At 39.2% G+C, this 16,738-nt stretch overlaps 1 protein-coding gene across 24 annotated transcripts in view; it reads right to left on the reverse strand.

Moving 5' to 3' along the window:
* The window catches only part of LOC105471095 (FER tyrosine kinase), a 692,543-nt gene that overhangs the window by 424,345 nt on the left and 251,460 nt on the right, over positions 1–16,738 (reverse strand). For 5 of the 24 annotated variants that reach the window (XR_011624809.1, XR_011624807.1, XR_011624808.1 and 2 more), the window contains exons 1-2: positions 15,127–15,238; positions 2,348–2,469 (exon numbers count right to left, since the gene is read on the reverse strand). The exons of 4 other annotated variants lie outside the window; for them this stretch is intronic. The gene's annotated coding sequence lies outside the window, so the exon portion shown is untranslated. Of the gene's footprint in view, positions 1–2,347; positions 2,470–15,126; positions 15,245–16,119; positions 16,455–16,738 lie in introns of those variants that run through there. 15 more of the 24 variants (XM_071098638.1, XM_071098639.1, XM_071098642.1 and 12 more) reach the window with 8 other exon arrangements.

Raw genomic sequence — 16,738 nt, forward strand, 5'->3', positions numbered from 1 at the left:
TAAATAAATAATAAAATAAAATTTAAAAATAAAATAAAATTGTTTTCAAAGAAAATTTCTTGTTCATGATATGTGGTAGGTGAAAAACAGATGAAGTAGTTACACCCATATACAGTAAGATTCTATTTTTAAAAATGACTGTGAGTTGCATGTGCATGTCAGTAATAGACCTATGTTGTTTTTTTACTCTGAAGCATCTATCTCCCCTTCTGTTGGTAGCAGCATCTTAATTTTCTTTTCCCAAACTTTCCTGATCTTATCATCAATCCATGTGGTTTGGGTGGCACTGATCACCAGCACTCTAATGTTTCTGGGGTAGGAACATAACCCAGGTCTGGGAAATCAGCATACTCCTTCTCGCAAGCAGTAGTTCAGGAATAGGTATGTTACCCAAATTGGACAGATAATACTGAATCCCAACATTTCTGCAGAAGCGAATCAGGAAGGAAAGTTATCTTTCAGCCAAGGTTGCTAAACTGAAAGATGATGATAAGTACCTACTAGACAATCAAGCAACCCAATCAAAGAACCAAGAGAAGAGAAATGGAGAAATGTCTGAAAATATTTTCTCCCTAAATCTGAGTTCAGATGTAAACAGATACAGCTGCTGGAATTCAGAATTACTGCTGGGAAACAATTCACTCTGCATTTCTCATTCTCCTGCACAGAATCTTCTGACCAAAATGTACTACAAATGGGTATTTGCATAACAGATAGTCTTGGAAGCTAGAGATAGCATCTCCCTAAAGATAGAAAACTCCAAAGAGCTTTGGAGAAGTTAAGCCCTCTCCTTCCCCTCCCTGGAAACATTTACTTATATTCTAGGGTAAGAAACCTAAAGATACCTTCTCCCTCTCCTCTGGAAGAGATGTGCTTAATGAGTAATCTTTCTTGCTCTGCAGGGGAGGATGGCAGATGTGCCAACACCCTACACAAGCTTGGAGTCTCCTCATTGCAAGGCTCCTCTCCTGTGATGCAAATCTGCTGCATGTGTAGGTAAACATCTAGCCCTCATCACATTGCTTTGTCACAGAGATGGGGCAGGGAGAATCAGCACGAAGATATTTCTCTGGCCACTGCTTTTGCTGTAATAAACCCCCCGAGTCTCTGACCCAGGGCTCTTCTATTAATGTACGTATATAAAAGTATGGCAAGGTAACTTGCTTGTTTGCAAACAGGGTATTCTCAGTCCCTTCAGAGTTTCAGAGTTAATGGTTACATGAGGCAACACACTTTTTTTTCTTATGTATTAATTCATTCAACAAATATTTGCTGAAAGCCTACTATGCTATCTGTGTGCCATGAGTTTTCCTATACAACAGGTAAAAATTCTTGCCCTCATGGAGGCTGTATTCTAGAGAGAGGAAACAAACAAAATACAAAATAAGTAAATAAAATAGCGTTACGTAGTAATAAGCACTATTTTTTAAAGCAGAAAAAGGTAAGTATGAAGTAGTAGATTTCAAATATATGTTGAGTGATTAAAGACTTTACAGATAAGTAACATTTACCAAAGACCTGAAGGAGATAAGGAAGTTAGTCATATGGTTAGCTGAAGGAACCGCTATCTGGAAGAAGAGTATTCTAAGCAGACAGAACAGAAAGTATAAAATATCTATCTAAGGAAAAACAAGGAGGCCTGTGTGCAGTGAATGGTGGAGAAAATAGTAAAAAGATCCCGCATGAGGAAGGGAGAACAGAACCACAAAACCATGGCCCATTTTAAACTATAGTTCAGAGAAGAACTAGTTCGGAGAAACATCCTGCATGAAGTAAGGAAAGCAGGACCATGAAACTATAGTTCATTTTAAGGACTTGAGCTTTTATGTGGGAAACCCCTGAAAGATTCTGAGCAAGGAAGAGACATGATCTCTTATGTCTAAAAAGGGTAACACAGGCTATTTTTTTAGAGCAACAGTAGTAGCAGGGAGACTTTTTAGGAATCATGTAGAAGGAGAAAGAAGATGTTGCTGAACCAGGATGACACAAGTAGGGATGGTGAGAGCCAGTCAGATTATAGGTATTTCTTTGAAGAAAACAGAGTATGCTGAAAGTCTGAGTTGAGGAATGAAAGAAAAAGAATCAAGGATAACTTTGCTCACACTCGGGTCAGGGCAAAAACAAAGATGGAACTGCCATTTATAAAGACGGGAAGGACTAAATTTTTAAATAGGTGTCTGTCACTGGCATCCAAAAGAAGCCTAACAAATATAAAAATTTATACCACAAGGCAGGCAGATTGCCTGAGGTAAGGAGTTCGAGACCAGACTGACCAACATAGTAAAACCCTGTCTCCATTAAAAATACAAAAAGAAAAAAAAAATTAGCCAGGCGTGGAGGCACACACCTGTAGTCCCAGTTACTCAGGAAGCTGAGGCAGGAGAATCGCTTGAACCTGGGAGGCCAAGGTTGCAGTGAGCTGAGATCATGCCACTGTACTCCAGCCTGGGTGGCAAAGTGAGACTCTGTCTTAAAAAAAAAAAAAAAAAGAAAAGAAAAGAAAAGAAAAGAAAAGAAATTATTATACTATAGAAATAAGGTAACACAAGTTACACTTCTAAAATGTGGGACTGAGTCAATAATAGAAAATGAGGCAAACTTGGTAACCCTCTATTGTAGGGTAAGAAGTCAGCAATCCTTAATAAGCAAAATAGCTGGTAAATTGCTGTCCTCATAAATCAGACAAGTACACCTTGTTTTATTGCACTTCAACTTTCTGCACTTTATAAATACTCCCTTTTTTACAAATTGAAGTTCTATTATAATCCTGCGCTGAGCAACTCTATTGGCACCATTTTTCCAAAGCATATACACATTTCACGTTTCTGTGTTACATTTGGTGATGCTTACAATATTTCAAACTTTTTCATTATTATTATATATTTTATGGTCATCTGTGATCAGTGATTTTTGACGTTACTATCTTAACTGTTTTGGGGCACCAAGAACCACACTCATATATGATGGTGAACTTAACTGGTAAGTGTTATGTGTGTTTTGACTGCTATATTAACCAGCCATTCTCTACTCCCTCTCCTTCTTCTTGGACTTCCCTGTTCCATGAGATACAACAATTTGATATTAGGCCAATTAATAACCCTTCAAAGGCCTCTAAGTGTTCAAATAAAAGGAATAGTTGCACATCCCTCATTTTAAATTAAAAGCTATATTAAGCTTAGTAAGGAAGGCATGTTGAAAGCCAAAATAAGCTGAACCTCTTGAACCAAACACCCAAATTGTAAAAGCAAAGGAAAAGTTATTGAAGAAAATGAAAAGTGCTCCTCCAGTGAACACACAAATGACAAGAAAGCAAAACAGCCTTATTGCTGATATAAAGAAAGTTTTAGCAGTCTAGATAGATTAAACCAGTCACAACATTCCCTTAAGCCAAGGCCTAACGCAGAACAAGGCCTTAACTCTCTTCAATTCTTTGAAGTCTGGGTGAGGTGAGGAAGCTTCAGAAGACAACTCTGAAATTAGCAGAGTTTGATTCATGAAGATGAAGGAAAGAGGCTACCTCAACATAAAAGTGCAAGGTGAAACAGCAAGTGCTGATGGAGAAGTTGCAGCAAGTTATCCAAAACTCTAGCCACGATCACTGATGAAGCTGGCTACACTAAACAACAGATTTTCAGTGTATATGAGACAGCCTTACATAGGAAGAAAATGTCATCTAGGACTTTCATAGTTACAGAAAAAAGGTTAATGCGTGACTTCAAAGCTTCAAAGGACAGACTGACTCTTGTTATGGGCTAATGCAGCTGGTGACTTTAAGCTGAGCCCAATGCTCAGTGACCATTCTAAATATGCACAGTCCATAAGAATGATACTAAATCTACTCTGCCTATGCTCTAGGAATGAAAACACAAAGCCTGTATAATAGCACATCTGTTTACGACACGGCTTACTGAATATTTGAAGCCCATTGTTCAGACCTACTGCTCAGAAGAAAAAAAGAATAAAAGACTGCTTTCAAAATAGTATTGATCATCAACAATGCACCTGGTCACCTGGTCACCCAAAAGCTCTGATGGAGATGTACAAGAGTAATGTTGTTTTTGTGACTGCTAATGCAACATCCATTCTGCCATATTGGCTAAGCAAAAATCTTATTCTACTGCCAGGGCAAAAAATCCTTATCATATCTATCCAGTGAAATATACCTGTATTATGGACGAGTTATCTCTGTGGGCTGTTTCCCCTTTTTCTATCTTCCAGTTGCTATAGTTTGAATGTGTGCTCTCCATAATTCACGTACTGAAAACTTCCCCAGTGTTATGGTATTGGAAGGTGTGGCCTTTGGAAGGTGTTTAGGTCTCAAACCTAAACCTAAACCATGATGGTGGAGTCCTAATGAATGGATTAATGCTGGTACAAAAAGAGCTTGCAGGAATGTGTTTTCTTCTCTTCTCTTCTGCTATGTGAGGACACACAGTTCATCCCTCTCTTGCCCTTCAGCTTTCTGCCATGTGAGGACACAGCAAGAAGGCCCTCATGAGATGTCTACACCTTGATTTTGAAATTTCCAGCCTCCAGAACTGTGAGAGAATAAATTTCTATTATTTTTAAATTACCCAGTCTGTGGTATTCTGTTATAGAAGCACAAAATGGACTAAGACAGAAATTGGTACCAGAGAAGTGGCATGTTGCTATAACAAATACCTAAAAATGTGGAAGCAGCTCTGGAATTTGGTAATGGGTAGAAGCTAGAACAGTTCTGAAGATGAATGCTAGAAAAAGACTGTGTTGCCATGAACAGAATATTGGCAGAAATATGAACAGTAAAGGCCATTCTGATGAGGTCTCAGACAGAAATGAGAACAAAGTATTGGAAACTGGGGGAAAGGTCATCCTTGTTACAAAGTGGTTAAGCACTTGCCTGAATTATGTCCATGTTCAGGACTTTACAGCAGGCAGAACTTAAGAGTGATGAAGTAGGATATCAATTAACGGTTTTTGCTGTCCACATGCTATTTTCCTTCTATCACTGAATACTGGCCTTATTACAATTAATTATACTGGTCAACTGCAAGTTGCTAGACCCTGAGACAGTCTGTTCAAACAGAACTAAAGAAATTATCCAGAGATCCTAGTCTTAAAGCTAGATGCAGTACTTAAATCTTTTAGTTGTCTTCTTTTGTTACGGGACAGGTGGTAAATGCATCGAAAGTTATAAGCAAAAAATTTACACGATAGGTGAGGGCATTTTTTTCAAGGGCAGGTATACAAGGGAGGACATGTATGCACACTAGAGGACTATAGTAAATGTGTTTTGCTCACCCAGCATCTACTCCCTCTTTCCAGGGTCACAGTATCTTCTCTTTTCTCCAGTGAGTCTAACCATTGTGATTCTCAGGCCAAAGGGTTTAGACATAGCTGACCACACTTTCTGTTTCTAGTTCCAGTAGTTAGCATCTAATCCAGATACAGCCTATCATCATACATCATCTCTGTAACCACGGGATCAGGGATGGGGAAATGATTGGAATCATTCAACGAGACACAATCCTGGAACTTTTGCTAGAACTAAGGATAACAGAAGTCTTTATGTTTGGCTTCCTGAACCCAAATGAAAGAAATGTCACAGAGCTCCACGTGGAGAAGGCCTGCATGAGTATATCTGTACCTAAAGAGAATATACTTCTAGTTTCAGTGCCTTAAGTATGAGTGGAGTTTTGGCCTCATGCAACTGAAGAATAGTGAAAATTCTAGTATTGTCCTCCTTAGTTTGAACTTGAAAAATTCCAAAGTTATAATTAAATTATTTGTCTAAATTCACACAGCTATTACTAGGAGCACAGATTCAACACTAGGTAGGTTTGCTTTTTTCACTACACCATACTGCCTCTCAAGAAAACAGTCCAAAACCTCTCTATGCTTTATAATTATCTGTAGCTATAAGCTAAATCCTCACATGGGGTGAGCATTCTAGTAACATCTGTAGAAAGATCGAAAATGGAAGAATCACATGCCTTCCTGCTTTCTGTCCCATTCCTGCAACAGCTTGCCTCTTGTCTAGCATAGAACATTTCTACATTGTTTTTATAATGTAGACTGAAGGGCATGCCTATCTGTTCACCATCTTCATCCTCTTTCAAAATCCATGATATTACTGTATGTAATAGCAAGCTAAGACATTCAGATTTTAGAATGCCAGTTCCAGACACAGGGTAAACTAGGCTCCAAAATACAGAAAAGAAATCAGAAACTTAAAACAGGCAACCACCAAAGTCTAGCTACTATATTGTTATGATTAATTGTGAAATAGTCACAAAAGCAAACCCCTATTATCCCAGAAGTTAGGACACTGTTGTTTATGTTAACATTTTAAGATATTTGTCAGAACTATATTAACTTCTAGAAAGTAGTAGCTGTTAATAAACAAATTCCTTTCAAATATTATTGTTGAGGGTAGGACAGAAGGGATGGAGGACAGGATTTATGAACGTAAGATTCCTGACATTTTCAAGAAGTCTGTCTAAAGACCATGAGAATTTTTGACAGAGCTGGAACACTAAATGAAAATGTTTCACAAATTAACTTTTTTTAACCTCTAAGGCATGGTGGATTGATTCGCATCAAGATCAAAGACTCACTAAATTCAACATTCCATTGTTAAACTTATTCATAAATGTCTGTTTTCTAGCTAAGATCCACCGCCTTCTCAGGCCTCTTTATTCTCTCTCCACTTATAGCAGCTGGCTTTCTTTTTCAGGAAATTATTTTACAAAGAAACATTTTATAACTTCACATAATTTACAGTATAGGACAATCTCAAACAGAACAAAGCCAAAGCAAAATATAGACACAAGACAGCCAGGAGCATGAACATGTTAGGGTCTTGCTTCTAATAAGAGGAAGTAATCTCAGCAAAACTGCAAATATTTCAACATAGACCTTTAGAGTCGCTCCCAAATAGCGGAAACTTCTATTAAATCCAGGACCATTAATAGTTTACTATATTTAGACTTTTACCATTCACATTTATTTCAGGTTTAAAGTATGAAACACCCAAGTTCAAATCCCAGTATCATTTTATAACTGGGTGTCCTTGGATAAATGATATGACCTAAAATTGGTTCCAGATCACAAAAAGAACATGCAAGCCATCAAATTCATAAATTCAAAAGAAATGTACAAAAGTGCATCGCACTTTTAGCAGGTACTAAAGAAATGTTGGTGCCACCACCATTATATCTGAAGCCATATAATTTACTAAAAGACTTAAGACTTATAGTGACAGAAACTACCTCTACCTGAGAGGTTAAAATGTTGAGGAGGGGACAAAAAAGAACTATACAAAAACAAAACAAAAAATGTGTGTGTATGTAGGAGAAAGAAATTGGCTTCTTCCTTTGTAAAAAGTTTCTATTGTATATAAATCTACATAATTCTTATACATCATCCCCAACATAAATGCTTATAATTGAAATACTGATCTATCATTAACTAGATAATTATATAGTATCATATTAATTAGTTATATTGACCTATAATTAGATAATTACCTATTGCCATTTTTTATCATTAATAATTATCTGAAACAACATTGTTTAGTTCCCCTTAATTACTCCACTATAGCAAATTTATTAAATATATAAAAAGTAAACAGGCATCACAAAGTAATGGTATTAGCCAAATATATAAATTTGGAGTAGATTCAGAATGGATGGCAAATGTGATAGTGACTGGATTTTCCATATTTGAAAGTCCATCACACACTTCTATACTGAAACAAAGAAAAAAGGTAACACCTGAAAATGTTTCCTTTGCTCCTAGTAAAGCAAAGTTTGTAAAACCTTAGTGAAAATTTAAATAATGGTTAACCTATATAAGAAAGTACATAGAAAGCATGTAATTCTAAAAAAAAATTCAAGAGAAAGTCAAGACACTGTATATTTTCTTTTTTTAAATTTATTATTATTATTTTTTTTTTTTTTTTGAGATGGAGTTTCTCGCTCTTGTTGCCCAGGATGGAGTGCAATGGCACGGTCTCATCTCACTGCAACCTCCACCTCCTGGGTTCAAGCAATTCTCCCGCCTCAGCCTCCCAAATAGCTAGGATTACAGGTGAGTGCCACCACACCCAGCTAATATTTGTATTTTTTTAGTACAGACAGGGTTGCACCGCGTTGGCCAGGCTGGTCTCAAACTCCTGACCTCAGATGATCCACCCACCTCAGCCTCCCAAAGTGCTGGGATTACAGGCGTGAGCCACAGTTCCCAGCTGATGCCAAATATTTTCATAAAACAAGATGTGGTATAGCTGTTACGGTGGTTACTGACACATCTGTTATCAAAACTGAACACTGCAGTCAGCCACTGTGGCTCATGCCCGTAATCCCAGCACTTTGGGAGGCCGAAGCGGGTGGATTACCTGAGGTCAGGAGCTCGTGACAAGCCTGACTAACATGGTGAAACCCCATCTCTACTAAATACAAAAAAATGAGCCAGGCATGGTGGCGCATGCCCGTAATCCCAGCCACTCTGGAGGCTGAGGCAGGAGAATCGCTTGAACCCAGGAGGTGGAGGTTGCGGTGAGCTGAGATTGCGCCATTGCACTCCACCCTGGGCAACAAGAGTGAAACTCTGTCTCAAAAAACAACAACAAAAAAAACCCTGAACACTGCTAGAAGAGTCAAATGCACTTTTCTTTGTATAATGTGAAATTAACAAGAGAGCCCCATCAATCCACAGAAGCTTGGGAAATTCTCCCAAGCTGAAGACATTCAGAGAGTAGAAAGGACACATGCTATAGAAATGTTCAACTCCAGGGAGAAAACATCCAAGAAACAGCAGCATACAGAAAAGCCTTAGAGCGACCAAGGACTAAACCTTGTGACAATGCAGGAAGCTTTGTGATTAAGCCAGAAATGCTCTTCTATTCCGCAAACTATAGGACACAAGGGGCAAGAATAAGAAACTTGCCTGTAAACAAATAATGTAATGCAAAGTTGTCTGGTCTTCATTTTAGAAGCAAAAAAATCAATAGCTTTAAAGACTCAAGTCCTACTTACTAGATTGTATGAGTCTGAAGGCATCACTTAAACTTTTCCACTAAATTTGACTACATTTTACGGAGGTGGCTGTATCCTAGATTCACAAAGGTTTCAAGAAATACCACTTGCAAATATCAAAGGTCTACTGAACATAGTTTTTCTAAGTCTTCACTTAGAACTGTATATTATATGTGGTACTTCCACATAGGTGACTGATTTAAAAGTAAGCTCTATTCATAGTAATGCAAAGATACTTTTCTGACTGAGCCAATGTAAAGAGCATTTTTATATTCTAAGTGCCTAGAAAATAAAAATTCTAGTACTGTTTCCACTTTTCCTAAAACCATCAGTCCCAATATAGATATAGCCTTTTTGCAAGTAAAATGATTTATACTAGAAAACTAATTTCCAGTTTTCTACAATTAGTGTTATTTCAGTCACAATAAAGACTGAGGTACTGTTACCCAAATATTTTTAAATATCCATTAAGTTATTCTAACTTTTAAATGTAGGACTCTTATTAATTACATAAAATTAGTGTAACAATATTTTCGTCTGTAGCATTATAAGAATGATAAGAAAAACTAGTGGGGCATTCACTTCAGGAAAATGTAGAAATAACTTGGGTCCTAACTATAGAATTGTAAGGTATGTCTTCAGAATTTGTTACTACCAATACTTAGACTGTTTTTTTTTTTTTTTTTTTTTTTTTTTTTTGAGACAGGGAATCACTCTGCTGCCCAGGCCAAAGCACAGTGCTACAATCATAGCTCAATGCAGTCTTGAACTCCTGGGCTCGAGGAATCCTCCTGCCTTAGCCTCCTTAGCAGTAGTACAAGCACATGCCATCATATCTGGCTAATTTTTTTTTTTTTTTTTGTAGAGTGACGTCTCGTTATATTACCTAGGCTGTTCTCAAACTTCTAGGCTCAAGTGATCCTCTTGTTTCAGCCTCCCAAAGTACTGTGATTACAGGCATGAGCCACTGCACCCAGCCCACATTTTTTAATGACTCACTTTCTCCAATAAATCAGAGTAGATTCAAGTTTATACCCATAATGATGTCACTCTCAATCATCTGCATACTAATATGCTTTCTTGAATAGGAGAGAGACTGAATTAGAGCTCGCATGCTAGAAAACTGCACAGTGGAATATGTCACACATGTAAATATCTTGTACCTGGATGGGAAAAAATACGAGAAACACTGACTTAAATCACAAAAATCTGTTTTACTGCTGGATGAGACCATATGGACTCTAGTTCAACTCCTAACTCAGTTCAGTGCTTGCTTCTCTACACAGAATAACTATAGGCTGGTCTGCCCATTTAAACTGTATGTTCTTTAAGAATCGGAACCCTATATTTAGAGAACACACAATCTAAAATAGGATATCTGTAAAATACTGCTCCTTAAAAAATAATCGTATGTTTCAGTAGGAGGTGGAAAAGATACAACTAATATACAAATAAGAGTATTATTAAATTTAAAAATAAAGTTTAAATTTTAAACAGATTGAGAAAATGTGCTTGCAGGGGCACTACTTAAGAGATTTAAGACAGTAACGTGTAGCTAATACCTGTGGTTTAAATGAAAGGAATTTAGGGCAACCATTCAAAAACACATGATCATCTAGGGAAAAAGAAAAACAAATCAGGAATCCAGACAAACTGGAGATATTTTGGGGTTAAAAATCATTTAAAGTAAATTTATAATTATCTCTACTGAGATACAATAATCTAAGATTTATGAAAAGAACAGCTAATCTGAGATATTTCTAATTATTTGTTTTATTTGTATAAATGCCAATGTCATTCAACTTAAGTAAATTTAATGTAATGTACATTATATTTTAATTTCTTATGTCTGAAACAAGGACTTTGTGGATGGTATAATAAACACATTAATACAAGAAGAGATAAAATCAATGTTATCATGTAAAGAACTGAATACAGAAGTTGAATACTTCCTAAAGTCAGTTGAATACTTCCTAAATCTTACCTACGTTGTCTCATTTCTTCTATGTAACAAGCTAGTGCAGCAATTTTACTATCCCTATTGAATAGATGAGAAAATTACAACTTAAAGAGATAAAATAACTTGTCCAAGATCCCACAGAAGAGATTATCTGACTCTAAAATAAATGGCTCTTCTTTTCCCAGATAATCTGACTCTAAAATAAATGGCTCTTCTTTTCACCACACTTTGCAACCCAGCAAGGAACACCTACATAAAATGTCCAGTCTTTTAATACCTACTAAAAAAAGTGACAATATCAAGTTTATAATGAGTGGTGGTGATGAAGAGACTAAAAATTAGTAATTGTCTGATATGAATATTTTTAAAATAATTACAAATCATGCATGACATTAAATTTTTTAAAGCTGAATTATGTAATATCCTCCAAAAATGGAGAAATCTGAAATATTTATTGGAAAAAAACAAGAAAACTTCCTTTTACCTAGATATTTTGAATTCCAAAGAAAAAATATGGCCCCCTATTTTGTCAGCCATACAGCAGTTTTATATGGTAAACTAAAATGTTTATACTTACAGAATAAGAAAAAGTAACTGCTTGGGTCTAATTCCTTTGTTCTGACTCTAATCTGTCTTCTATTTATTCTTTTCCATTTTTCCCCCAGATCTAGGAGCCCTCTTCTAATTTAAGGTAACAGCCTCAAGTTCAAGAACTCTTACAAATTTTGATGTGAATGCAGATACACTGAAATGAAAACCATAAAGTCTCAATAATTGGTAGAGTGTTACAGAAGAAATCCAAGTTTCTGTTAGTTTCCAAATCATTAACTATGGTAGAATGATGGGTGACTTCATTTTCTTCTCCACACTTTTCTGAATTGATTGTAAGGCATTTAACATTTATAATCAAATAAAAATAGAAAAGAAAAGGAGTAAAAAAGGGAAGGAGGTAGGGAGGGAAGGGAAAATTGGAGCCTTGATTTTAAAAAATCCAATTGTTTCTGAATTTACTGAATCTACAACTAAAGTTCTAAAACTGTGACCTAATTGTTTTCTTTAGTCTATCAATAGCATGATAGGTTAACCATACATAAGCATAACAAAGAGAAATGAAATCTGGAAAAACAGTAATAAAGCAATCCAGAGATCTATAAATTCTGAGACATGGCCCTTAATATTTAAGAAATTACTATATGAATGAAGGAAGTATGAAAAACAGATTCAGGGTATGCAAAAACTAAAGAGCAAGATTCAAATACTTAAAGAGGTGTGCAGGAATTTCCCAGGTATAGAAAAATCACAGATATAAAAATGTGTGAATTTATACCCATTTCCACTTATTCCTTTACTATAAATTGAAGTTTTGTATCAAAATATTCCTCAGAACCATGAGACAACACCCAAGATAGTTGAGTCCTATTAAAATACTGACTTAAATCTAATTACTGCAGTCTCCATGAAGCAGTTCTACTAAAACAAATTCACATTTGTAAGCTTTTTCCATTACAAAAATACATTCTTATTCCAAACGAACAGACATAAGATTGACCCAATTTATCAAGTTTGTTACCAAATTTTACATAACTGATAGTCCCTTAGACTTCCCTCCAAAAGATGTTTATTTATAAATCAAGTACAAAACTATAATCTGTTTACACAGGAGTCCAATTTTGAAGCAAAACTTTTATTTGTATAACAAGTTCATCAGATTTCCTTTTGTCTGATTACCAAAATGCAGTTTACTCATTTGGGCTTAATTACAAAGATGATGACTTCCTACCTCACTCACAAGATCGCTTTGAATAGTCTCACGTAATTAAGTTAGTATAGTTTTAGTAAGTACAATCCCCACTTACAAACAAAAATAAGCACCTTATAATTTGGTGCTGTGTATATACACATATACTATATACTACATACACATGTATATACATATGCTGGGCTTTTTGTGGTTTTTTTGTTCGTTTGTTTTTTTGAGACGGAGTTTCGCTCTTGTTGCCTAGGCTGGAGTGCAATGGTGCGATCTCCACTCACGGCAACCTCCACCTCCCAGTTTCAAGCGATTCTCCTGCCTCAGCCTCCCGAGTACCTGGGATTACAGCCATGCGCCACCACGCCTGGCTAATTTTGTATTTTTTATTAGAGACCGGGTTTCTCCATTTTGGTCAGACTGGTCTCCAACTCCCGACCTCAAGTGATCCGCCCACCTTGGCCTCCCAAAGTGCTGGGATTACAGGCGTGAGCCACCGCGCCCGCCCACATATGCTGCTTTTTAAGCTTGATCATTTCAGTTCCTCTATTCCTTAATGTTTACTGTGTAACAGTAGCCTTGAAATCGCTATTGCTAAATATATAGGTGGTGGGTTCAACTCGACTCTTCTGCATTGTTTGAAATTTTTCATAGTAAAATAGGTGAGAAAAAACTGGCAAATTTGAAATGTTCACAGTCCAGAGTTACAGTAACATGTAGATTGAAGATGAAATGTAAGTGATTTGTCTACCAAAGCCTGAATTCTTTCTTCTGAACTAAAGACATCAACCTTTGTAGTAGTGCAGAAGCTGCATCAACTTGACACTATATAGTTTTAGATGATGTATATTTAATGCTATCAACAATCAATGCAGAAGAGAAACAGATCTTCACCAAAGGTCTTTCAAAGATGAAAACAGAAGTATGCCTATGTACTCTCTTAATATATTACCAGCATCTTTGGAAGCATAATTCTCTTGGCTCAAAAGTACCAGCAGAAAAGCTTTCCTGGACTACAAAAAGATACACTCTGCCTTCCTGACAAACCTGCAGCTATTCACAAATGTCTTCTTAAAGGCAACATAGGTACATATACCAGGACTACAAATACTGCACTATAGATTTTGCAATAGTTTTTTTTAATCCTATTCTCATTCCACGTATGAATTGAAAAGTATTTTCTAATCTTTAATCACTAAAATAGTTTTGATCTATTCTCTTAATTATTTTTCCATTACACTTCTATATATGGTGACTTCATCTGAGAAATTTATTATCTTAAAATATCTGGATAAAAGGAAAATGGCAGTACACCTTTACAGCAGTTTACGTCAAAGTGATAGTGAGACCACCATTAATATACGCAACTTCTGAATTAAAAAGGTTAAAAAGTTTCTCTTTTTTTAACCATAAGGCGAAGGAAAAATGTAAGGCTACCAGCCTTAACAAATTATTAGATTTTGGAATGCACTACAGTGGATGGCAAAATCATAAACGTACAAAGTGCCCACCTCACAATAAAGTCCTCAATTTATGCAAGAAGTACCCTGTCCCTACCAACACAACCCAATGAGCGTATTCACAAAGTCGATCCTAAGGGAAACTGTAAGGCAGAAAGATGACCCCTGAAGGTGCCTCCAAACATCTCCCCAATTCTAACCGGCAAAGAGACCACAGAGCAGAAATTACCAATAACACTAGCTTCACATTTAAGATCTCTTGAGTAGACTCTTGGAGGACGCCTCTGGCCAAGACGGGAGGAGAAAGATGAGGTAGGGGATAAAAGCGGGAGAAAGTGACAGGCGGAGAGCTGGGGAGGACCCAGCGGGTCAAGGGAGACTGCGGGGCTCCAGAGGCAGGAAGGGATTGGGGAACACCAGGGGTTGAGGGTGCCACCCCAGCGGGAGGGCGGCGCCCAGAAGATGAGTGCCGCCGAGAAAAGGGGTGCGGGTACAGGCAAGATTGGGCGGTGCCCACAGTCCCCCCCCAACCCCGCCTCACGCCTAGCAGCCCCCAGACCCCGCGACGGGGCGGAGCCACTGCGCCCGCCACAGCCCGTTCGCGCGGGCACCCGCCCCCTCAGTCTTCGGGTCCCGGGATGGTGGTGGGAGGGGCGGGCCTCGTGGGGCTGGGTGTGTAGCCCGGCCCAAGCCCCAACCAGGAATGCTGCGCTGCAGGCTGGAGGATGGGCGGATGACCCTGCAGCCAGGGACGGGGGTTGGCGGGGGCGCTGGCTGAGGGCGGAGGAAAAGCCTCAACGCCCGGGCCGAATCCCGGGCGCCCCTCTGCTGGCAGGGATTGTTGCCCCCGCTCTAGGCTTGCCTTCCCTCCTCTTACCCCCTTCCCCCGCGTTGCCCCGGGCAACAGCGCCTACCGCCGGCGGCGCGAAACGCACCTACCTAGAACCTGACAAGCCGGAGCCCCTCGGACTCCGGAGCCAGTCACCACCCCGCGTCACGGGGGCTGCCACAGCCAATAGGAGCCACTGTCACGAACCTCTGCAACCAATCCCGCTGCACTCCGGTCTCCGGGCACCCTCGAGGCCTCAGCCAATGGGCAAGAGTGGAAGGCGGGCGCAGCCGCCCGGCCCTCAGTCCCTTCCTCCACTACCTCCCAGGAGGCGGGGAGCGGCCGATTGGCCCGGGCCCCGAAGGGGCAGGACTTGGGCCCTAGGCTGGGTGGGCGCACGCTTAGCCCGGGCTGCGGGCCCTGGGAGTGGAGGCGCGGAGCTGCAGCAGCCGCCTTCTGGGCTCGCTCACCAGCCCGGGTGGAGTCCCGAAGTGTGCGCGTTTGTGCCGCTCTCCCCGCCTCGGTAACCTGCTCCTCCCTAGCCGGTGTCCTGGGCTGCCGGGGTGAGATGGGGCCGGAGGCGGACGACGGCGTCACAGGAAACTTTGGGAGGCTCGCCTGGCCGTGGCCGGGAAGTGGCCGGATCGAGGATGATAAGCTGAGGCCGCCTAGAAGGGACTACTCGGCGGGTCGGCAGCCGGAAAGGAATTCGGAGAGTGGGGGCGGAGGCGTGATTAAAATGTTAAGTGTGTCCGCAAGGCGCTGGACGGTCCGCGGAGCTGAAATCTCCAGGAAGGGAAGCCGCTTTAGGGCCGCGAGGCCCCCACCCCTAAAATAGGCACTTTTCAGCCTCAGAATTGGTCACTTTTTCCTGTACGTTCCCACATTTTACTTGCATCTGTTATTAACGTGGATTGCTTTAGAATGGTTTTCAGCAACTCCAGTTTACTCTGAGTCCCTTAAGGGCAGGAACTGTCTTTCAATCCTGTACTCCCAGTGCCTGAGCCTGCCTAAAAATGTTAGAAACTCAATGCTGGAATTGTAATGGATGTTTAAAAGCATACAGCAGGTCCTGGGAGTAGCCCCCTATAATAAATTCTTACCTCTTCGGGAGTCTAGAATGCGTGGAGAACCCAGATGGGTCTGCTCTTCAGTAATGGCCGTTTCTGAAGCGTCCTTCGCCAAAAGAATTTGGTGAAAAATGAGTAATGTGAACTACAAGATTATTACTAGGTGATCAGTAACAGTAGGATAGGTATTCGTCATTATTCAGGGTGTGACCCTCCCATGTTCCTGTAGTAGGCTTTTTAAGGCGGTGTATCTTTTGCATTGGTTAAACCACATAGCGTCAATGCCGTATTTCCCCTCCCTCTCAAAAACTGAGTATGAAGAGTGGTGAATATTTTCTCTAAGCAGGGTTATTTATTTAACCACAGAGAACAGCCCTACACATAGGAAAACATAAATCTTTAGTTGGACTTTTTTTTAAGTCTACTGTTTTAAAGCTAAAGAAACAAAAACCAACATAAAAATTTTAAATAAGAGGTTTAATTTTCCCTGTTGAAAATAGGGGATGAGATTTCCTGTCCCTTTTTCTCTGAGCATTTGTCTTAGAAAACTAAAGTACTTTCTTAATTGTTAAGTACTTTCTCAACTCTTTGAAATGTATGTAAATCCATTTGAGGACTAGATAGTCAACTTGTCAACTTTAGGATCAGGAAT

Source organism: Macaca nemestrina, chromosome 6 (assembly GCF_043159975.1).
Source record: "Macaca nemestrina isolate mMacNem1 chromosome 6, mMacNem.hap1, whole genome shotgun sequence".
In the NCBI taxonomy this organism is placed as follows: domain Eukaryota; kingdom Metazoa; phylum Chordata; class Mammalia; order Primates; family Cercopithecidae; genus Macaca; species Macaca nemestrina.